Here is a 24,774-nt window from a genome sequence, read left to right on the forward strand (position 1 = left end):
GGGAAAATCCTCAGGAGGAGATGCAGATGGGATGGATTCTTCTGCATCTGAATCCTCATAGGGTGGAATAGAAAATTCCTGATCATTAGAGGAATCAGAAGAAATAGAAACCTGATCTGAAGATTCATAATCAGTGTCTTGCCTAGGCCTCTTAGCAGGGGGATGGGTTGGGAACCCCTGATAAAGGTAATTAAGTCCTCAGCTATTTTGATCCTCTGTTTTTTAGGTATAGGGACCCGAGCACGTGGCTCATGCGTCAGTTTTTTAGACTTAGAAGATGTTTTTAAGCTTGTTTTAGAAGCTGGCGTCAGTTTTATATAAAAATGTTGAGGCCTGAAAACACCCTCAGAAGCCAGTGCCTACTCAGAGGCTCTGGACCCATCCAAGGGAGAGACATCCATGGGTTCAATACTCTGAGAATATTGCGGCATATGGGAATCCGCATGGGTCTTGGTAGAGGCCTGCGACTCAAAAGTAGTGGGTATCAGGGGTTGCGAAAGCACCTCACTGAGTACCGAAGAACCGGCGAATGGCTTAGGTGAAGCTTCGTCGTCGGTTTTGGACCTCGACGGTCTGTCTCTGTCTTTTTCTTTGTGTTTTTTGTGAACTCCGGTAGTTGGATTGCTAACCAACGACATTTCATGGTAATTAAATCTGGATCCAAAGTATTTTGAAGCAAAAATATACCAACGCTTAATAGTGTGTTGGTTAAATCTAGCACAAAACCGACAGCAAGGCACATTATGATCTGGGCCTAGGCAAGGAATACAGTACAAATAAAAATCCTTATGAGGTATTTGCTTCCCATAAGTAATGCAATTATTAACTTTTACTGACATCGGTAAGGAGCAAGAAAAAGTTTCCCCAATGGGGTACTTAACTGTAGTTGACGACTTCGGTTCTGAAACTCGAATGCGAAAATTTCAGGAGTCGGCCAACTGGCACTGCTTCTGCTTCAGACACCGTGTGGCAAGAAAGACTGAATAAAATGGCGTCAGCTGCATGTTTTATACCCCTGATGACCTGACATCATGTAAGAGGAGACAGCAACTGACGCAGGACCCAAAACTTTGTTATTCAGGCCGACTGAGGGCAACCTGCCAGTGGATTACCCAAATGTAATGACTGCAACAGTGAAACATGAAGAACATCTGCCTGTACGGAAAGACTGAACCTGCAACATTTGTAGAAAGGAAGAAGCTGTAAAACAGTGTGCAGTTGTTTACTTATGTCCAACACTTGTGATTTTTCAAGATGTGCCTTCTTCAATGTTCCTTTTTCAGGTAGCGTACAATGAGAGGTTTGATTTAAACTGTACAACAGCAGCATTCAGCTATCCAGTTATTTAATTATGCCCATAATGAGAGATTGCTAAAGTAGGCTTTATTCAGTGAAGATTGTACAAGCTGCATTTAGGGAGGAGTGCCTAGATACACTGCTCTCCAGTATGCCAATATTTATTTATGTCCTGCTTGGATGACTTTAAAAGAAGATGAGTCTTGACCAGTATTTGGGGGAGGAGGGCAGTGACTAGCTGTTTACTTATGCCCAACACCAGTGATTTTTTTTTTAAGGTGGTACAGTTTGTTCAGTATTGGGATATGAGTCGTACAGGAATGAGGGGCAGAGGATGCCTTGAAGTGTATAGTCATGTGTTGTTTTAGCTGTTTCTTCATTTATTTATATCTAGATGGTAGCGGTTAATGTTTAACAAAGTAAGCATTGTTCATAGTTCCCTGTATGAGCTACATTTAAACAGGGTTCATAAGTTTACAAGTGTATGCTAATGACCATGAGGGCCCTTTTAAGCCTAGCTATGTGACCCAAATGTTACCCACAAATCTAATTTATAAAGGGGGTGATTCACTGACTCCCTCTGTCCATCAGAAACATAGGCACTGGACCAGGGGTGAATTCCCAGTTATCCAATCATTGCTCCAAGTTGTACTTAAATCAAGTTAGGGAGGAACTCTGCTTCACATTGATGGGGGAGCCTGTTCTCTGAGAAATATGTCTCTCCAACATGTCCTATATATATGTTGCAAACAAAATTTATGTCTTTTGATCAAGTAGTTCTGACGATGTTGTGTTTTGCTGATGTTCATAGGTTCATAGGTTGTTACTAGGCTAATGACCACTAGGGACAACACAAGCCTAGCCATGCACCCCTAACCATTTGGGTCCTGAATATTATGGGCCTCTATGGGGGGCATGTTTATACGGAGGTAATCAAGGATTTGTAATGTTGGTGTTAGTTACGATAATGGGGGCCAGACCATGGTAAATTTACAATTTCCCATGCAGTTGTCAAGGTTTCATTTGAATAGGGTCAAGGATGAACTTTGTTTTACATAGATGGGCAGTCTATTACATACTGCATGGATCTTTTGGGACACATATATATATATATCTCTCTCTCTCTCTCCAACACATTCTGTTTATGTCACAAGTGAAGTTTAGATCCCTGGATCTAGTGTTCCTGGTGCTGTTTGTTTTGCACATGTGTAACAGGTCCATCAGGGCTGAGTCAGAGGAAACCCTCTAAGCCAGCCAAAGATTCCTTCCCAGTAGCCTGTAGGAGAGTGAATACAGAGAGAAAACCTAAAGGCTCTCTGTGTAGGACAGGGTATTCATGTGCAAAAGGTTCACCAAAACAGAGTCCAGGAATTCTTTGTATACCAAGCGAAGATCACCTCTCAGTAGTTTGTATGATAAAAAGTAAAGAGACAGGGTTTTGAGATGATCAGTTTACTCCCTGTATTCTTTTTGTAAGGAAACTGTGGATGTTTCAGTTGCTGTATGTGTCTGGTCAGGTACATACCAAAGGGGGTATAATACTTTTTGATGGGTCTGATGAGGGCCAAGTATAGTGGAACAATGATATCTCTGGACCTAGATGCCATGCTCTTACTTGCATTAGAAGAATATTCTTACTACCTTAGACACACAGTCTATATTATATACTCGAAGGTACTAAAATCTCAACTACCCTTTCATCGACACATATGTGTCGAACGTCCACTTCAGTGAATAGCCACATCATCTAATTTTTTTCCAAGGGAAAGAAATCAGTTGGCCGTTGTTTTAAATCTGCCCTTTTACCACTCTACTGCGATCTTGGAGTTAGTATATTTAGTTAAGGGGTGTGGGAGGCACAGCCCCCCACATTGAGGGGTGCAGGGGGCTAAGCCCCCCCCACACACACTTCATAGTGTTTGTTATATTGTGTCATGTGTAGTTGGCCTACCAACTTCTTTCACTTGGAAAGAAATCGATGATGAGGCTGTTCGCTGAAGTGGACGTTCGAGACACGTGTCGATGAAAGGGCAGTCAAGATTTAGTACCTTTGAGTATATAATAGACCCGACACACACTTTTCAAAGGCTAGGTTTCTATCTACATGAGTTCCCTGATCCCTGACTAGTAAATCAACTTTTAGGGGTGTTTTATTGATAATGTAGTTACCCAGGGTGGCTGATTTCCCAAACGTACGATAATGCATTTCTTGGCAGTGTGTTTTAAAGCCATGGCTTTGGCACCAAGCATTTGCCTGTTTTAGACCTTCCTGTAGGGTGTTGTCATCTTGAGGGAATTAAATGACTGCTCCCAGTTTGTAATCATCTGTGAACTTGGTCAGCCAGAGGCCTTTGACATTGGCATCAACTTCTCAGAAGTCAAAGCCGAAAGAGGAGCGGGCCCAGTACAGAACCTTGACAGCCTCCACTGGTGATCAGCCTCACTGTGGAGCTGGAGTCACTGATCCTAACCTCTTGGGTCCTACTGATCCTAACCTCTTGGGTCCTATCTGTGAGCCCGCTAGCTATCCAGCACATTATAAAGGGGACTAATGAAAATGCACAAAAAAAGCAGACCCGAATAGCTGACAAGCCAACACAGTTCTTTTGTAGAATCAGCGTTCTCACTAGGTAGTTGTAATTTCCACCTGTTAAAGCAAATCCAAATGCGAAAAGTTTTAACGCAAGTTTTATTTCACAAAAAAGAAGCGTTTTCGCTGTAGACTAAGCTGCAGCTTCTTCAGAAAGCAATTCAAATCAACCGCCAAAAGCAGGCTTTTAAAGGTCACGCCCATTCATAAAAATGGTTTGCGTGTACAATTAAAAACATAACCAGTTAAAAGTTCATAAAAAAGGAACATTATATACTGTACTTAAAAACTAAGTAAACCCCAGTTACAAATCGTAAGCAATAATAGTAATAAAGTAATGACAATTCTAAATTAGTGTCTAAAAGCTGTTAAGTCAATGAACAACAGGGAATATGCCAAGAGTATTATTTTTAAGCAGTTTAAGAATTTTTTAAAAATAATAAAAATGCTATACCAATGTTATAGTTATAACATTAAGGAGTTATCTTTTGTAACTTCTCGTTTTTAAAACACAAGAGATGTTACAATAATCATTCAGCCCCGGGTATGAGAATGAATCTAATAATAACTGCCATTCCAACTCCCTATTTTCAAGTAAAAGAGATACTGGTCCTCCTCTTTCTGGGCATAGTACCTGGTCAATAGCCATGAACTGAAAGCAATGCCCCTGGTTCCTAATGACATGTTTTGCTAGAGCGTTCTCTTTTTTTAACTTCCTCATGGCATAAACATGTTCATATAACCTATCTCTCAACCTGCGGTCAGACTTGCCAATGTAAAATGCTTGGCAACAGTTGATTCGCAGTTGAGTTTGTGGGCTATTGTGTATTTCCTATTACGAATCTCAAATGAGTTGCTGACCTTGACAAAGTGACAATACTTACAGGTCCCACATTAAGAACCTTTCATTTTACTTAACCATTCTAACGTATTCGGTCTCTCTAAGAGGGTTTTCAAATTGTTGGCCCTCCTGTATGTGATCAAAGGTCTACTTCCTAGTTTTTCTAGTAATTGTTCATTGTTTGTTATAAAGTACCAATTTTTATATAAAATATTTTGAATTTTTTTATGGTCAATGTTGAAAGTAGTTATAAAATTATTGACATAAGAATGTTCAACCTCATTATTAGTTAATGTTGAAGTTGAAATGATGTCTAAGTTTTCAACCTTTGCTTCCAAGACCACATTATAAACTAGATTAACGTTAGTTTTATGTGGTAAAAGGGGAGGGTACTTCCCGTTAGGTCTTTTAATAGACACTTCATCTAGTAGCTCATTAAATAAAGCTAAAGGGTACCCTGTTGGTAAACATGTTCTTCAAAGTGTCACATTCTTCCAAAAATAAGTCCTCTCTACTACACATCCTTGCTGCTCGAATTAACTGTCCGTTTATAATAGCCTTCTTTTGTTTGTAGGGATGGCAACTATTAAAGTGTAGAAGTGAATTACAATAGGTGGGCTTTCTGTAAATCTTGGAAAAATATTCACCTTTTATTATGTCTTTGTTCAGCTTTACGTCAAGATAGTCTATATCCAATTGTGAAAATTTTGACGTAAATTTTAAGAATATGGTTGAATCATTAAGTGTATTGACAAAGTCCGTTGCAGATAAATTATCACCATCAAAAAGGATGAAGATGTCATCCAGGTACCCTGTATAGAATTTTACTTGTTCCATTCTACTAGTGTTGTTAAAAATATTGTTATACTCACAAGTAGGCCATAAATAGATTAGCCACACTAGCTCCACATGGAGAACCCATTGCTACCCCTCGTTTTTGTAAATAATATTTCTGGTTAAATGTGAAATAGTTGGATGATAATATAATATCGAGGAGCTGGGCCACTATATCAATCACATTTTTAGGAGCTTCCAATTTAGTTCGCATTAGTGTGATCCATTCAACGGCTTCTAAGTGGGGTATAGACGTATATAGATCAATAACGTCTATAGTACGGAAATTAAATGTGTCACAGTAGTCGATTTCATAAATTTTTCCTAGAAACGACCAAGAATCCTTACAAATATATGTGACTTTCTTCAGGTATTTAGATAAAATGCTTTCTACCAGTTGTGCACTTGGGTATGTGAAGGAAAGGAGGCTATCAATAAGGGCTCGTAAAGGTGGGTTAGACATGTTTTTGTGGATTTTTGGTATCCCAAAAATCACTGGTGTTTTAGGCATAGTAATGTCATATCAATGTCAATACTACCACTTATAAATAAGTCCCTTAAGTAGCCTCTGGTCCTAGAATATGAAATATTAATTTCGTTCAAAGATGATACGCTATAAGCTGAACTATTAAGGACTAGTTCCATCATGTCAATGTATTTAAAGTTGTCAAAAATAACAAGACCACCCCCTTTATCTGGTTTAATTACTCTAACTGGGGCTTTGCATAAATCATCAAATGCCCGTAATTGTTCTTCAGTGGTGTTGAAGTTAGAGTAGTCGTTCTTAAAATGAGAAAGTGAAGTCATGTGTCTGATATCCAGCTCACATAACTTTTCAAATAATAACAATCCAGTATGCAAGGGGGGTTATAAGTGCTCGCTAGTTTTAGGCTGGAGTCTTTAATAACCACACTGTTGTTAAACATCAAATTTAAGTTAAGTTTCCTTACAAAACATTTTAGATCAATTAACGTCTTAACAAGGTTACATTTAGTGGTTGGAACAAACGTATTTCCATATGCCAGAAGTTCTATCAGGCAAGGGGATACGTTAAAACTGGAGAAGTTATAAATAGTAAAGTCTCCTTTAATGTTTGTCAAAACATTCAAATCACTAGGGGGATTTGGGTCTGAAGTGGAATCAACAATCACTTCCTTTTGTTCCAGTTCTTCTTGTAGTGAGGTCTGAAGTTCGATTTGCCTAAAAAATGCCCTTCAGAGTTGTCACCTCTTCGATGTACATCATTATTTTGTTGGCCACTCCTAGTGTTGTGTATTTTTACCCCTTTACTGCACCTAGGTGTGTCATCATCCAAATCATTATAATGATCTTCTTCAATGTCAAAGTCATTTCTTTCTACTAGACCAGCATAGTTTCCTTCATTCCCACTCACAACAGCTGTTTTAACACTATTGACTTTGTTTGTACCTGTTAGTTTAGGGTAAGCTGTGTTATTGGAGTAACTCAGCCTTTCTCTTGCAAGTTTTTTTACTTTTAGTGGTCTTAAATTTTTCCACAAGTCCATCAATACTCGTGAAAATCCGAGTATAGTCGTATTTGTATCTGTCAAAATGCAGGTTCTATTTCAGGCTGTTATCCAAAGAATTAACCTCCTCAATTAGCTTAGTTATATGTATATTGTAATGCTTTGAAATTAGCTCCAATAATTGCGCCCCTTGGTTGTCAAAAAGTGTTATTAATTCGTTGTGAAAAGCAATGTCATTAAACATGCCAGTCGGACAAAATGATGAATGAAGATCTTTAGGAATAATTTTTTCCGTTAAGCATTGTTGAAAATAAGCTACCTCGAGATGTAGCTTTTTTAATTTCAACAATTTAGTGTCAAAGTCTTTCATTTCAGTATCACTTTTACTTGAAAATAGGGAGTTGGAATGGCAGTTATTATTAGATTCATTCTCATACCCGGGGCTGAATGATTATTGTAACATCTCGTGTGTTTTAAAAATGAGAAGTTACAAAAGATAACTCTTTAATGTTATAACTATAACATTGGTATAGCATTTTTATTATTTTTAAAAAATTCTTAAACTGCTTAAAAATAATACTCTTGGCATATTCTCTGTTGTTCATTGACTTAACAGCTTTTAGACACTAATTTAGAATTGTCATTACTTTATTACTATTATTGCTTAAAATTTGTAACTGGGGTTTACTTAGTTTTTAAGTACAGTATATAATGTTCCTTTTTTATGAACTTTTAACTGGTTATGTTTTTAATTGTACGCGCAAACCATTTTTGTGAATGGGCATGACCTTTAAAAGCCTGCTTTTGGCGGTTGATTTGAATTGCTTTCTGAAGAAGCTGCAGCTTAGTCTACAGCGAAAACGCTTCTTTTTTGTGAAATAAAACTTGCGTTAAAACTTTTGGATTTGCTTTAACTGGTGGAAATTACGACTACCTAGTGAGAACGCTGATTCTACAAAAGAACTGTGTTGGCTTGTCAGCTATTCGGGTCTGCTTTTTTGTACATTTTCATTAGTTTACTTTGTTTGGTCACATTATAAAGGGGCTTATGCCTACTTATTTAAGTTTGTTGACAATGCCAAAGTCAGTTATTATGTCAAATGCTTTAGCCAGATCTAGGTAAGCAGTATGCACTGCTTTTCCCTCATCCATTACCTTACCAAACTTTTCAAAGAAGTCCATCAAGTTCCTTAAGTATGACCTTCCCTTGACAGAGCCAAACTGGGACAGATCCAGTGTCTGGTGGTCTCCTATGTCCTACCTGATGATTTCAATGATAAGTCTTTCCATGGCTTTGCAAATAACACTGGTCAGATTAATGGTTTGTAGTTTCCAGGACCTGTTGAAGGTCCTCCCTTATGATCACCACTAACTCTGCTTTCCTGCCATAATCAGTAGTATTTCCCTTTGATTCAGAAGAAACACCCATCCTACTCCCACGAATACCCTGACTCACAGAACTGTTTTGCTATATCACCAGGCTCACTGAATGTGGCACCATTACCAACCAGTTCAGCACATTGCACCAGTTTTGTAAGTGACCATCGCAGTCATCCATTCTCATGAGACAAAGCCTGTTTTTAAAATTAGAGTTAAAAAGTGACTCCAGGGGTCCTGATAAGTTGTATTTTAGACTGTTCAGGATGCATCCCGAGATGTCATCAGGACCCACTGAGGCTGTGTTCTTGGCATTAGCAAGTGCAGATAGTACATGCTCCCTAGTTATAATTTTAGGGGTTATGTTTGAGGGCATTTCTTGGGGGATAGCTATGGGTAACATGGTGGCTGGAACTGAATTTGTCCACTAACAGGTTTGCTATATTGCCAGGCTCAATGTGTGTGGCACCATCACCAACCATTTCAGCACACAGCAGCAGTTTTGTAATTCACTTGGTTTTTGAAGTATTAAATACGTATAGAAATATTGTTCATTTTCATAACTAGTAACAAACAACTAGCGATATCTCAGGTATAGAATGACATAAATGGACACAGTCAATGAATCTCCCTGTCTCCAGTTATGGCATATCACACCATATCCCCTCAATAACATGTAGTGCTCTCACTTATGAAAATATGAACCTGAATATGAAACTGAATAATAAATAAAAAATCATGATTAATTTCTCTAATGCAACATATCCTAGATTAACACTCTTAGTGTCATGTTGTTAATATTCTGCGGTGGTACAGTGGTAGTGTTGTTGCCTCACAGCAAGAGGTTCTCCCGTTCGATTCTCGGCTGGAGTGCAGGGAGTGTCTTCTGTGTGGAGTCTGCATGTCCTCCCTGCGGTTGGGTGGGCGTTCGAAAGACATGCATAAATGGGCGTGCCTTAGTTGAAAGTTGAACATCGAGCTGGCACCTCGGCGTTCGTGAAAATCTACTGCCAATCATCAGCAGACCGGAGTTCCGTTGTGGCGACCCCTAACCGGGAAAAGCCAAAAGACAACAACAACAGTGTCATGTTTTTAATAACTAACAGCACCTTCTAATACTGCCTATTATTAACTAATAAGTTGCTTATTTACAGAAGCTAGACCCCAACAAAGGTATGGACACCATAAGGAGCTAATGGTGTGAACTGGAAATATACAGAAAGGTGTTTTAGGCTTGAATGAGTTTGGGAGGGACTTTGGAAATTAGATTACCATAAGGGGTGGAGGCAAGAGGCAGAGAAATAAGGGAAAATTTTAATGCAGTGTTGTTCACTCACTCCTAAATGGCTGCATCACATCACAAAAAAAGGTTTGAAAGACAAAGTTTGTCTGACTAAAGAAACCACCCCAACATAGGTGTTTATTGGTATCAGTGGAGGCCTTCTTAAGGTCTATTAGTTCTGTGAGTCAGGGAATTCTGGGCAAAGAAAAAGAAGGAATAAGATGGGTGTTTCTTCTGAATCAAAGGGAAGTACTACTGATTAGTGCAGAAAAGCAGACTCAATGATTAGTCAGGTGGAAGAGACCTCTGATAAGGAAGATGATGATGTGTAGAGCAAAATGATTAAACGCTTATTTCTTAACAATTTCATGGATGGATATAGAATGTAAGACTTCAGCTTTGGCTGTGTCAGATACATAGAAGGCAATATATTACCCAGTAAACAGCATACAACAGTGTCTGACCATGTTCAAGAGGGACTCAAGTTGGCCTAAAAAAGCGTAAAGGAGGAGAAAGTGGGAAGGCTCCTCTCCTGGAATACTGGAAGTATATCATATTAAATCTCTGAAAATGTATAAAACTGTATTGGTAAAGGAACATCAAAAGAAATTCCATAAATAATTCTTTATGGACACTTGCTTATGGACAACACAAGTGGGAACTAAATTAAGTTGTTGAAAGGAATTGCAAGGCACAGTTCAGAAAGCTGAGTTTTTAGTTTAGTTGTCTGTTAGCTTGACAGGTAGAAAAATCCTTACAGACAGTTTTTAATTAAGCTTTGAGAATGAATGACCTGTAGATTGGTACTCTGACTGGAGAATGAACATTCTCTGGCAGGGTGCAAATCTACACGTAATGCTCACTGAAAAACAATTCCGCTGCGTCACAGTAGCATATCAAAGCTGTCATGGAGCTCAGACAGAAAATAACATAATGGCCGCCATTATTTTATGCTCACTAACTGGATCTTTTGCTGTTTAGTGTATGTAAAATATAAAAAAAAAAAGTGTGTGTGCTTATGTCTGTCCAATTGAATGTATGCATGCATGTGTGTGAAAGAGATCAATTGAGCCATTATCTTCCACTCGCTAAGCAGCGCTTTTGCAAAGTACTAGTGTAAAATCTAAATAAAACAGAAAAAAGTGTGTTTATGTTTTTGTCTGTGTGTGTGTGTGTATATACATGCTTGTGTGCAAGTGTATGCCTGCTTATGTGCGTGTGTGTGTGTGTGTGTGTGTGTGTGTGTGTGTGTGTGTGTGTGTGTGTGTGTGTGTGTGTGTGTGTGTGTGTGTGTGTGTGTGTATGTGTGTGTGTGTGTGAGTGACAAAAAATGAACAGTGAAAGTGATCGAGCACTGGCAGCAGCAGTTAAGAGGCTTGTGTACCTCTCTCAACCTCAACTCAACATATCTGGATAAAGCTTAAAACAAGGGGCAACAAAGTCTCAAAATAGGAGCACATTTTAAATATTGCTGTTATAAAATCACAAAGTTGCTTGAATAACAGGATTTTTGTTAGCATGCATTTTCTGAAGTGCAAGTGTGTGGGTGGGTGCGTGTGTGAGGGAGAGTGAGATGGATCGACCAGTGGCAGTAGCAGTAAAGAAGTATGCATACCTGACCTCATAGCTCAAGAAATCTGGATAAAGCCAGAAATAAAAGGGGGACAAAGGCTGAAAAATAAGAACAGATTGTAAACATCGTTCTTATAAAAGTACAAAGTAGCATAAATAACAAAATTTGTATTAGCATGAATTTTCGGAAGGTAATAAAGTTTGACAGTTAAATGTGTGTCATTAGTGTAAAAATGTTCTCCACTGGTGTACAGGCCCTCCACCTGCAGCATTGGGCTTCACAACACCCCTAGGTGGACATTATTTGCACAGTAACAGACACTCTGGCATTATTGCTTGCTTGAAACAACATCCAATGTACTTGAAGAATCAGCAAGGAGAGGAATTCAAACAGCATATACTTGGTAAGACGCTAGGCTACCCATGGTTGTTCTACACATAAAGCATACAGACTTTAGTCAAACAGCTATCTGACCCGATATTTGACTCAGCATATTGTACACATGAAGCAGGAATTCAATGCACAAGGCCCTGGTATGCGCTGCATAGTTTTAAAGATTGTGCAACATTTGTTCCCTCCTAAGCGATAGCTTTTGTAAAATTAGTCCACTAATTGGAGAACAGCTTAGTTGCTTCAGAGATTTTGTTATACTGAATCCATACCCTGAGTATCAGGGGTTGATTAGCCTAGACAATGTTCTACTATTAGTCTCTCTACCTTTAATCGATACTGGTTTGTGCCTGAGTTCTCTCCGGAGGAAGACAGATTTTTGAAGGAAATTTCATGATGATGAGCACTGGGGTGTCAGATTTCAGAATTGAGAAAGAAAATGGCAGGAGAAGGATTGATACTGGGAAAATATCTTGGCAGTGCTGGAATTATAAAAAGATGTGCTGCACGAGATTAAGATATGCCTCCAGGTAACCCAACCCAATGTCAACCCCTTTTGCTGCTCCAACTGGTAGCAGGTTGGTTTGAAGGTCCCTGGCTGTTGACACTACAGAGCTATATGAAGCATAATGGAATAGTGTGGATTTTCGTTCTTTTTTTAGGTAGATGGATTGGGTTTGGGGGGTGGTAACAGTATTTTACTGTACAAAGTTTGCTTTCTTGGTTACAAACTGTTCGGCAGGTTAGCACTGTCCTCTGTCGCTTGACACTGTGTTACATGACTGTAGATGTGTTATGTTCATATAAATAATTATGAGGATAGTTAATTATTACTACAAAATAAAAATAATACCAATTGAAAACATGTGCCACGTTTCCTCCCTCCTTGAAGAACCCATGCCACATTTGAAATTGAATTTGCAGCCATGTCAAAATTGACTGTGGGTGCAACCTACAATCCTCAAATTGTAGTAATAGTAGAAAATCATAATTCATTGTGCAACTGTATCAAAGACTTCTCTGAGTCATCTGGGAGTTAACTATGTCTCCAGTGGTTACAGCTGAAGTTAGGCTCAGTCAAGATCAAGAAAGTAGAATTTATCCACAACTTCCCTATTCTCCCTTGTCTAAGGGAAGAAAATTAAGGAAAGTGCCTTAATGATCCCTGGCCCCACCCACTCATGACACCAAACAGAAAATCAACTGCTGCCTCTAGTCTCCTCTAGAATCCAAACACACCAAAAACAGAAACAAAAATTAAACTAATAAAATAAAAAAAAACGAGGTGTGAATCACTCTATACAAAAGTTTATTTAGCGATTTCGTCCCAGGTAAAAAGACTTCTTCAGAATACCACCAACATATACACATCGACTCAAATACTAATGCCAAACCTTATCAAATCAAATCACAATAAAGCTGTTTTTTGTAAACACAGATGAAATAAAATCAAAAACAATAACAAATAAATATAAACATGTCTAGTGAATTAAAAACAAACTACTCTGACAAACTTTTTTATACTGCAAAGGCAGCTTTTAGTTTCAAAATACTACTAACAGACAACATATCATTTAAACCTGGATAAACTGTAGCATTAGTCCTAAGCTGCCATTGTAATTCCTTTAACTCAAAAAAATCATTACTGATCCACCCCTCTGCCTTAGGTCAACATGATCAGTGATCACAAATTTAAACAAATGATGCTCATGCTCAAATATGTCTGTACAAAACATTTTTGAATCTTTTTTCTGTATTTCCTAATAATGTTGACAGATTCTGCTTCTGAAATTACGTTTGGTCTTCCCCACATAGAAACACACACAATTTTGACACAAGGCCATGTAAGCCATAGCTGTCATGCTACAATATTTTTTACGTAATTTGATCACACCAAAAGTAGCAAGCTGTACACTACTCACTTCGTAAATATATTTATACTCTGAACAGTGACCACATTTTATCATCCCCCCTTCTTGACCAGTATTATTTTCTCTTTCTAACAGGTTTTTCAAACAGGTATTCTTCTTATAAACAACATCCGTGGCTTGACCCACTATTTTAATATACTCTGGGTTACTCGTGAAGACACTCCAATTCTTCTCTAGGATACCTCTCTAATTCTCCTCTAGGAATCACTACTATGACACAGTCTACACACATTTCCACCTTCAGAGAAAGGAGGACTGCAAAAATGTATTGTGTTCCAGCAACTCTTGTTCAGCCCTTCAGCAGCACAAGTCCATTCCCGAACCTGGTTACAGGCATCAGAAATCCGAACTTTGCTCCGACAGCCAAGCAAAATAATATCAATTCTATTTCCATCTGGCACAGTAAACATTATGGAACAGACAATTAACAACTGACTAGACAACATTCAAACCTACTCTATAATCTCCAAAACTGGTATTAAACGCCTTTGAATGAACATTCAAGAAGAATCCATAATTCTAGCTAGTGAAGTAATCTTCTTGAATGGAAAAATATATTTTACCAAGCTTTGCTAGATACTGTTGTCTGCTTCCAATGCATTTTACCAGGTAACTGAAATAGAGGTCACTCAGTATAAATAGATACTTTTACTCTAACTGCTACTCAACACTGGTTTAATGTTCCCCTTGAATGCCAGACTCTCTCTCACTTGGATACACAACAGACTATTTTGGTGAAAGGTTTTGAGAGGGTCCCAGTCCATTTTACCTCACAGTGCTCACCCCTGCTTCTGTCATCATCCTCCCTTATCCCTACCCACCTCATATTTTTTCCTTTTTTCCCCATCTCAGGCTCCACCCACCGACTTTGGCTGTTCACTAGTGTAACTACAAGCCACATGTCAGCTCCTTACTTTCTCTACCTCAGACAACTGTAAGCATTCATCTTGTACTGTTTACTTTACATTTGCCTTTTAAAGTGGGCTATCCTACGAGTCATTGCTGGGTTTATGGATGAGGAGTTTTATTTTGAAATTGTAATGTCACAGTGGGTTTCACTGCAATGTATTGTACTCTGTGAGTTGGTGGTGTGTATTGTGAGGGTTTTCCTCTTCTTTCCACTGTGGTGTGACCATGGAGTTGGTTATGTATTATTTAGGGTGGGGGTGGAGCCCCCACATGGGGGGTAAAGGGGGTCTTACCCCCTAAAAAATATTTTTTTGTGTATTTTTAAAGCCTTTCAACTCACTGATTTCAGTATTAATTTTTTGGAAACTTGTGAGTTGAACAGGGGGGGTGTTGATGGCTTGTAGGCAAACCTTTAAAGTGACATTAAAAAATCACCTCCAAATATCATCTTTAACAAATTCCACTGTCCTAGTCTCCTTCGTTCTTCTTCATCTTTGGATGTGTACCTAATATCCAGAAAAAAAATTCTTCAGTGACAAACTGCTCTGTCAACATCAAAAATGCAATAATACCCACAATGCAAACTGTTCAAATCAAATCCCTCAACCACAGCTATCTTTAACTCCACTGACCATACAATATTCTCCTTCTAAAATCAACATCCTTCCACCAATTAAACTTCAAACCACACACAAAAGCAAATCATATAAAAAATGTAACAGTTAAAAATTCTCAACAAACTAACTCTGAAATTCTATGTCTACTTTTAATAAGAGGAAACAAAGACAAACCCAGGCCCCCACTCTCACACAATGGTGGCTGCACAACAAAATCTTTACATTCAAGCATGCTGCCTTCTAGATGCAGGTCACAAAAAAAAAAATTGTTGCAGTTACACTTTTCCAATAACAACAACATGATATAGTCATCGTCATCATCATCGCTTCTTCCCCAGCCACAAATGCATATTTAATGCCTAACCACATTTAAGAATAGGAGGTGGAACTTTAATACTTTACAAAAGTTACAATCTGAAATTTGTGGTCAAGTCATCTCCACCAGTGAATATGACCTCAAGGAGTTAATTAGTATCATACTCATATAAAGGTCTCTTACTAACCTTCCCATTGCTTACTTCCCACCCACCTTTTCACTGGAATACTTTTCAACTCTTCTGTAATAACATTCTGAATGTGGCTTCTCCTAAAAAAAAGGACTTAATCATGTTAGGATACGTGATCATCTTGGGGATTTGCTAAGAGTAACACTAATGAATTTCTTGAAGACCTATGACAAGTTCAACAGCTGGGAGAGCCAGTGAGACCAAACTTCAAGTTAGGAAACCACTCACTACTTCAGCTGGTAACAACCAACACCCCCAACAATAACTTCAGTTACTACTTTCCCCATTAACCATGAAAAACATTCTCATCAACACATTCTTTACCTGAAAGTTGTCCTAAATCATTTCTAAGTTAAAAGATCACATATCTATTATTAAACCAAATTCTTAACATTCAAGAGTCTAACCAAGCTACAGACTGGCTTACATACTTCTGGCCCTCCAAGACAAATTACTCCCTATAATCACAAGACTACACAAGCCATAACAAAAATCTGGATGCTAAAAGATAATAACACTATGTTATCACTTAGAATAAAGCTTGGACACAGTGGAAGAACTCACCTAGCCCTAACACCCAAAAATAGGTTTGTGCTTCTTTTAGCTAGACATAAAAGCTATACATTGATAAAAGCTGCCTATTTACAATTCTACAAATCTACCTTCCTAGGTCACCTTAAATACTTCTGCAAGGAAGCCAATACTTTAGAAGGGCAATCCCAAAAATCCAACCCTAGAAATGAACATACAGTTTATTGCTCCAGTGATTCACTGCTAATCATTTCCAAAAACGAGTTGCGAAATCATCCCTTATCCCTACAACTTCCAATACATAACTCCCACCAATAAACCTCCACCCTCCTTACAGTTCACCATGCTACCTGAGACACATCAAAAGAAAAGAAATAGAATCCCTACTGGAATACAATCCCTATAATGCCCCTGCCGGCTCCAACAATCTTGAACAAAGGTACATTAAAATCCATAAGGACCATTGCATCATAGCCCTATACCACATCCTTAACATGGCCATATGTCAACACTATGCTCTCGAACTTGAAGAATACCATAGTAAAACCACTTCTCAATGTTCAAAAATACAAGCCAGCAGCTGTCCACCCAATTTCTGTCCCACCAGCACTAATCAACCTACTAGAAATGCATATCTACACTCGTGGTTGACTACATAAAAAAAATAATCTACTATCCATACACCAGGAAGGCTTTTAATCTGGTCTTACTACTATACACAATACCTTGTTAAACATGGAAAAATGGCACTTAACAAATTTTACAAACCTGTGGAAACACTTGACCTAACAAACCACACTTTGCTTAGAGACATCCTCATATTTACATGCATTAGCCCAAAAGCCTCTCTCTTTCTGGTTTAAGGACTATACTTCTAATAGATACTTTAAAGCCAAAATAGAAATTTTACTAACCTAAATACAAATAAACTTGAGCAATGCTATAACAAAGTAATAACATTTGTAACAACTCAACACTATAGAACTCACTATTACCTTACTCTAAAACAGCTAAATTGGCTTAAACTGACACATAGCATGATTCACTCACAATTACAGACAAAACACAAGCTACTTCACAACCCTGAAAAATGCCCAGCATCAACAATACTAACTCAATAAAAATCTATGTTCCACCAAGAAATCCTTGCTCCAAATAGGCAAACACTGCATGTGATTCACTATATTCAAACCACTTACTGAATAAACGGGAATTCCTTCCCAGCTCACATGAAATAATTCAACAACTTAAAGGCATTTAAGCAACAACTCTGACAACTACTCATGAATACTTGGATATGCACCTGAGCATTCTCATGTCAGACTCAAAAGTGCAGATGTAATACATCCCTGTGAATCCATAGGTTAGTCTAGAATAATGCATACAGAATCCATTACTTGAACACAACCAAACTTCCCATCGTAACATTCCCCTCCCCCAACTCACTATTTCATTTCTCATCATTCAAGCTTCCCTTACTAAAAAACCTCTGCTCCTATCCATCTTTTCTTTTCCTCTTACCTCCTCTTTCTTCTTTCATGCCATCTCAATTAATACTTGCCTTTCAAGATGATTTACTGAATGCAACCCCCTTCTTCTTACAGACCATTTCCTCTCCTACAGCCCGTGTAACGCACAAGAATATATTTGTATTAACCAACAGTAATGACTTTCCTTGTTCTAGTTTCATTATTGCAGCATTTTCTCTGTATATGAGGTCTTTTCTTCCCCACCTACAGCATACATAACTCACAGCATTTACATGATTGCACTCTTACTGTATGTACAAACCTTGTAATAACTATCGTAAACATTTTATATATATACATATATATATATATATATATATATATATATATATATATATATATATATATATATACATGATCCCAGGGATTCAATAAATTCAGTGTAGGCTTTGAGTGAGGCCTACAAGGAATTTAAGCGTTAGCATGACGAGAAGCATTACTAATCGCATTTTCATGCTACTCATCGCACCTACACCAATAAAAGCAAGGTTCTATGGCCAGGAAATCATGCACAGCAGCAAAAGCACAGAAAGAAAAAGCATTCAAGTTTGCATGTGAGCAAATCTGCTCTTCCAGATCACATGGACAGCCACAATTACTACCAGCATTGAAAATAATGCAATAATAGCAGTAACAACACAGTAAAGAAAAGTGTACTGAGTAGAATGAACACTAAAACAATTATTTTCAGAATGAAATAATGGAGGGTGCGGGTAAACGGCAAGGAAAGATACACTGGGCAAGGAAAGTGTGCTCCTGAAAATGTGCACAGCCACGAATGACAGTAATGAATAAAGAGGAAGACGGCATGGTAAATAAGTCAATACCCCCAAAACAGGATATGTAAATGTACATACAATTCGAAGACAAGTCAGTAGCATAACATTACGCACATATGTAGATAGCGCAGTATGTACTACTGTTTACACCTTCTGAGCAAGTGTATTATGATATAAATACTTATGATAGTATATATGTGATGGTCACACAATGTTACATGTCAATGGAGGAGAATGGTTGTGATAAAAAATCACTGATATGTTCACTGGAGAGGACACTAGGCAAGGACGGTATATATCATAGGGGGTAAGTACATACTCTGAAGATTTGCAAAATAATTTGCTTGAATATGACTGACAACAGACTCCCAGACAAATACAGAAACAGGCACAATCATGGATACTTTTAAAATACTATGACCATTAACTTGTGGCATTGACAAAACATGCAATTGTAACTTCTTATACATGTTCTACAGTAGCAAACATGTACAACTGTAATGGCTATCAGTATTTTATAAGGGAAATTCACCAACCCTTCCCCAAAACTGACCACCTTTGGAGGGGTTAAGGGGGACAGTGTTAAACCTGGAGTTGAAACCAGGGGCAATTCTGGCATGTTGCAAGGTTTGCATGACACACAAGCCTCAGTCCCCCTACAAGAATCAAACCTACGCCATCAATGTTGTCACTGAGCTGTGTATTTACTGGGCGCAATACAAAAAGACATACCACACATGCATCTAGTAGAACACCTTGAAGGAAGTGGTTCTGTATGGCCTACCAGATGTGGGAGCTCACACTCAAGAATCCCTGCCTGAAGTAGGTATCAGCCATACAGATAACTTATATGAAAACAAAACTATTATGAGTGGATTCCCTACACACAGCTGGATATTGCATGAATCTACCACGTCATAGCAATGCATATTGTTTGAAGCATCTCCAACTGATGTGTGAATTAAGAAGTGATCCATGATAATGAATGGTACAGCAGTATGTGAGACCGATGGCAATGTATCAGCTATGTCCATGTGCCCAGTAATTACATCAGTGCAAAGTCAAAGTGTCAGTGATCAAGGAAACTGTCACTGTAATGTTGCACACATACCAAACAATACATGGAGCACTCTCAATAAATACATGTCAAACCTCAACACGTCCCACACGATCACTGCCCCCCGACATTGCCAGTGAAAATGTTATACTGCCATGAAATCCTGACATGCATTCATAAGTGTCTGTACAAACTATCAAGTGGTAATCCTGATATCATGTAGTGCTAGGACTGTGACGCAGTAGTGTCACACTATAGCTGTACATATGCTACAACTGAACTTCAAGCTGTACATCACACCTCCAAATAAAACCTTGGGTATGAATCACATGTGACACAGTGGAATTGTTAACACAGTCATACAACTCTACCTATTTCACATCATTACATCAGTTGTACATCATATGCTTGTATGTTTAACAGTGGAAATCTGTGGCTGAGGGCCCCGACATTATAAACGGACATATAACAAGTGACGTGGATGCAGTTCATGCAGAACAGTTAATGACACAAATGCTGACAGTCACTCAGTGCTGCTGGGGAACATCTGTATAATCCTTATGAACAGCAACACAATAGTGCACACAATGAGTTCACCAAGTTTCCAAGTGAATCTCAAAATGTCATATGCTTGGGTATAACAGCATTACAGCATGTTGATGAACCCAGGCGTATGTAGTCAGCACATCATAATATTGTTACGTCACATGTCAAGTAACGTTTCCAAATTCTAGGTATACACATGCATGCCTGTGCCATACTGCAGTTGTCACGGTGATGGTTGTATAAGAACTGTGAAGAATTTGAATATACTCCACTATAAGAATACATGCCTTAGTAAGGCAACAATATAAATAGCATCATCCCATGTCCCTGGTCCTCAACAGGACTATTACTAGAACAGTTATGGAAGGAACAGGTAATCAAATGGGACCAGCGGGCATCAATGCAGCAGCTCATATCACAGATTAGGATGCACTGTTGTAGGACTCAGTACTTCCACACCTTAACACAGCACATGTGGGTAACAACAACATAGACATGAGCAATATTCATAGGTTCATAGGGGATTACTAGGCTAATGGCCAAGACCCCATACAAGCCTAGCCATTATTATCCCATTTAATCCAAATTACTATCGCTAGGTGGGCGGGAAGATATATGTGTGTACGTGTTTATGTGTTTGATTTTATTACAGACTGTTTCTGTCCATATGGGACATGGGCCCCAATCCCATGAGTGAATTAGCAATCACATATCCAGTGGTCTGGCGATGGCCTGTACAGGGTCAGAAAGGGGCTCTGCTTCATGATGAGTGTATGCATCTTTGAGATGACATCCTCAGTGTTCCTCAGAAAGGATGCTATGTGGACAGAGGGGAAAAATGTGATGTTGGATTCAGGGGGCTATGTCAAAGTTTCTGCTGAGTGGGAGTCAAATAGCAACAGATTCAAATCATCATACAATGACCATATTAATACCATCAACCTGTGCACATACACCAGTTGATGAGGGTCAGATCTGAACACCATACTGTACCTGTCTAGGTATAAAAGCCGGATTACATACAAAATAATACTAGCGCCACTTGCATAAGTCTAACTTACATTCTGTCACAGAGCACTTTATAGAGGATGAAATAATCATTGTAAGCTGAGATGATGATGTTGGGAGGAGTGTCTGACATAACTGTGGAGTCGCATCCCAGTGTAAAGTTGTCTCCAGACTGACAGTTGAACGAACACCCGCACATACAAGTTGACTGCTGTAAGATTAGAATCTCTACCTATCTAGTTACACAAACTAAAGAATACAGTACACAATGCTAGCACCACCGCAGATGTCTGCCTTAAATAGAGTCACAGTGCACCTTATAGAGGATGACATCATCAGTGTATGCTGAGAAGAGGATGTTGGAAGGGCTGTTTGGAATTGCTGTGGAATCATGTAGTGTAATGGGAATGTTACTTGAGTGAGGGCAGCAGGACCTGGACTCAAGCTCTGACTATGCATACACTCACTCAGTCACAAACATGGGCACACAAGTTGACTGCTGTAAGATTCAAACTCCTATCTATCCAGTTGCATAAGCTAGAGTGCACAGTATTTACTGCTAGTGCCACTACAGAAGTTTGCCTTTAACATTGCCAGAGTGCACTTTACAGAGGATGACATCATCATAGTGTTGCAGGTAACATATACTGTTATGAGACTTGAGTGGAAAGCCAGGATTTGTAAAATGATTGTGTCAGCACAATTTTCAAAAGTACTTATGAAAACATCCTGGCAACCTAGGCCAAATAAGCTGTCATAAATGCATATTGCAGAAGTAAGACAAACATGTACTGCACTTGTTTTTCATGATGTTGTGTAGATGCACAGGGCAATGATGGAGTTATGTGTCTTTATATTCAGATGAAGGTATGTCCACATTAAAACAAGTTACTGATAATAGCAATGGTATATCATCTTGCATGACCAATGGCCACTGTCACTATAAACCCATACCAAATGTAACAATACAGTCTGGCCATGTAATTCTGGAGCCTGTTTGACATTGGTCCAAGTACTGATATATCATTTGTAAATTCACTGCTGCAGGGCTCACATGACTATCAGAAAGTGTGTTCAGTGAAGCACACATCATGGCCATTTTCTTGTGTTTATGAATGCATTTCCATGTACTGGGGGATTACAGTCCAGTAACCAGAGTTAAACATGCTATACACCTCTTCACAAAGGCCATCACTGAGAAGCTGATTTGTGTGGATTATAGCAAAAGTATTAGCACGCTTGATTCGAATTTCAGGAATTCAACTTGGACTTGTGAAGTAATAGTGTCCACTGGTGCTCAGTGCCAAACTGTGCGCAAATTGGGACATACAGTAACCAACTCAATTGTGGTTAACTGCAAAATACATCTGTTTGTTGTTAATGTTTTGTGTGTCAGCCTTGCAAGGTATGTCATGGAAGAAAATGCTAGTATGATGTGCATGCTGTACTATATTTGAAATGTTGGGGTACTGTCCTAGCATATTCATAAACATCCTAATGGTGTGTTGGTATGACGTGTCTTCTCAATCAGAACATGTCCTGTTCTGCAGCATGAATTGCATGAGATAAGGGTAAAGGAGATACAGAATGACAATAATTAATACATCCAAGTACATCTGTTTGAAAAAGATGTGGGGCATCTGATACATAATGGTGCCAAGTGGGAACAGATTTTTGACAGTAATATCAATTGTGGCCCACCTTACAGTTTACTTGATAGGCAAATGTATTAAGGTTATGCAGAAGATGGGGTAGACAGATGGATAGGCAACAGATACACAGAAAAGAAACTCCTGAAAACAGTCCTTAAGAGCATCCCCTATTGCTGGGACAAGATGCAAATGTATGTTTATACATCTAATCATCACCTGAACATGACACAAAGGGCATCCTACAGAAGGTTTAGAAACCTTGCACTGATAACCTATTGAATCAAGGTAGCATGTTATTATTATCCATTGGCAGAGTCATGACAGAATGCAGAAACCATGAGATGATCTGTACAGCCATCAGCCTAATAGATATACACACAAAATGAGGGATGGGAGTGAAAGGGTGCATACAAGGAGAGATGGACATGCACATAACAGTGGTGTAATTAAACATTAGTGGATGTTTTTGGTCTGTTCTCATTATTAAGCCATCATGCTCTGTGACATGAGGTGACAAATATAGGGGTATAGAAGGGTTAGGAGAGGGACAACAGGCTTATGACAAGCAAAAGGCTGAATAAATATCTCACAGTTGTTGGGATGGATGTCACCTGAACTACTCTATTATTTGATAACAGCAATACAGGAACAACCTACTCAACAGTTAACCGACCGGACCCTCAAAGGCTCGAACAAAACGTATAGAAGGTACCAAACAGCCTCGTACCACAATTGTTCACTTGGTGACACCAAAACACCTCACAGCAATGCCGATGTCGTCCCAATAATCCCTATTACACCAAACACTCCAAACTCGGCCGATAAAATAAAACTGCTTTATTAACACAATCACCAAAAATTGCAATCCATGGGTTTAGCGCTTTCATCTACTATCGGTAGACTTCATCAGAACCAATGAAAACCATTTACCACAATCCTTTTAAAGCAATTTTGGCGCCAAAAAATACATAAAAATATAAATTAATACAAAACTAATATAAATATTAATAACACTCTATATGTCAAAATAATGTGTATAGCACTATATAAAATGAAATTGTCTGTCTAAACACGTTTCCCTAAATACTCATCTATTTCATATTTGTGTATGGAACAGAATGAATCACAATAACAATAACAATGTATATTTATATACACATATTAGTGGACACCCCCAAATGATGTTACATATAGGCATATAATATAAGTTTGGTAAATCCATAATAGTTTGCATCATGTGACATAACATATAATAAAAAATAATAACATATAATATAAATTATACAGTATAATACACAAAATGTAATACAATATTAAAAATATAGACTATATTCACATTGTCCCTAGGGGTTAAACAAACTAGCCACGGTCTAAAAGCAAAAAAGGTTTAATGCTTATATGTTCATTTAGACCGGGCCATGTAGTGGCATCACATAAAATCTGCCATTTGGTTTCCAGACAGGACAAACCTGTCTTCCAATCACCCCCATACTCACTAACCTCTATTTTCTCTAAAATACAAAATTTAAAACTATGATGTTCTCCTTTTTCACTTATATGCTTACTCAAAGCATTTTTCAAATCTACCTTTTTAATTTTGTACAGATGTTCGTAAATACGGGTTTTAAGTTTCCTTTCCGTCTTTCCTATGTAGAATCCCTGACAGCTAGAACAAGTTGCCAGGTACACCACTCTCATAGTGTTACAGTTACCTTTTTTACCTAAACATTTAGTACTGTTGTTGTTACTGAGTTTGGTAACATTACTCTCATTGATGTACTGGCAATATTTACAATTTCCACATTTATGTGTGTGTTCATCAATTGATCTTGTCTTCCCCTTTATATTTCCCCTCTCTACTATCCTTTTGATGTTAAATGAGGTTTTATACACACTAGTGGGATGAAAACCCAAAACCGATGTCATTTCCTCTGAGCCTAGAAAAATATCCCAATGCCTATTAAGAATCTGTTTTACTAAATTAGAATAGGGATTGAACATTATGACACATACTTTGTTTTTATCACCCGTCAATTGTTT

The 24,774-nt window shown here is 38.3% G+C and overlaps 1 protein-coding gene across 18 annotated transcripts in view; it reads right to left on the minus strand.

Annotated features, from left to right (window-relative positions):
• Window positions 1–24,774, minus strand: part of SNAP91 (synaptosome associated protein 91) — a 2,005,574-nt gene that overhangs the window by 206,664 nt on the left and 1,774,136 nt on the right. The gene's annotated exons all lie outside the window — the stretch shown is intronic.

The sequence above is a fragment of the Protopterus annectens genome, chromosome 1.part0 (genome assembly GCF_019279795.1).
Source record: "Protopterus annectens isolate FY-2018-M chromosome 1.part0, PAN1.0, whole genome shotgun sequence".
In the NCBI taxonomy this organism is placed as follows: domain Eukaryota; kingdom Metazoa; phylum Chordata; order Ceratodontiformes; family Protopteridae; genus Protopterus; species Protopterus annectens.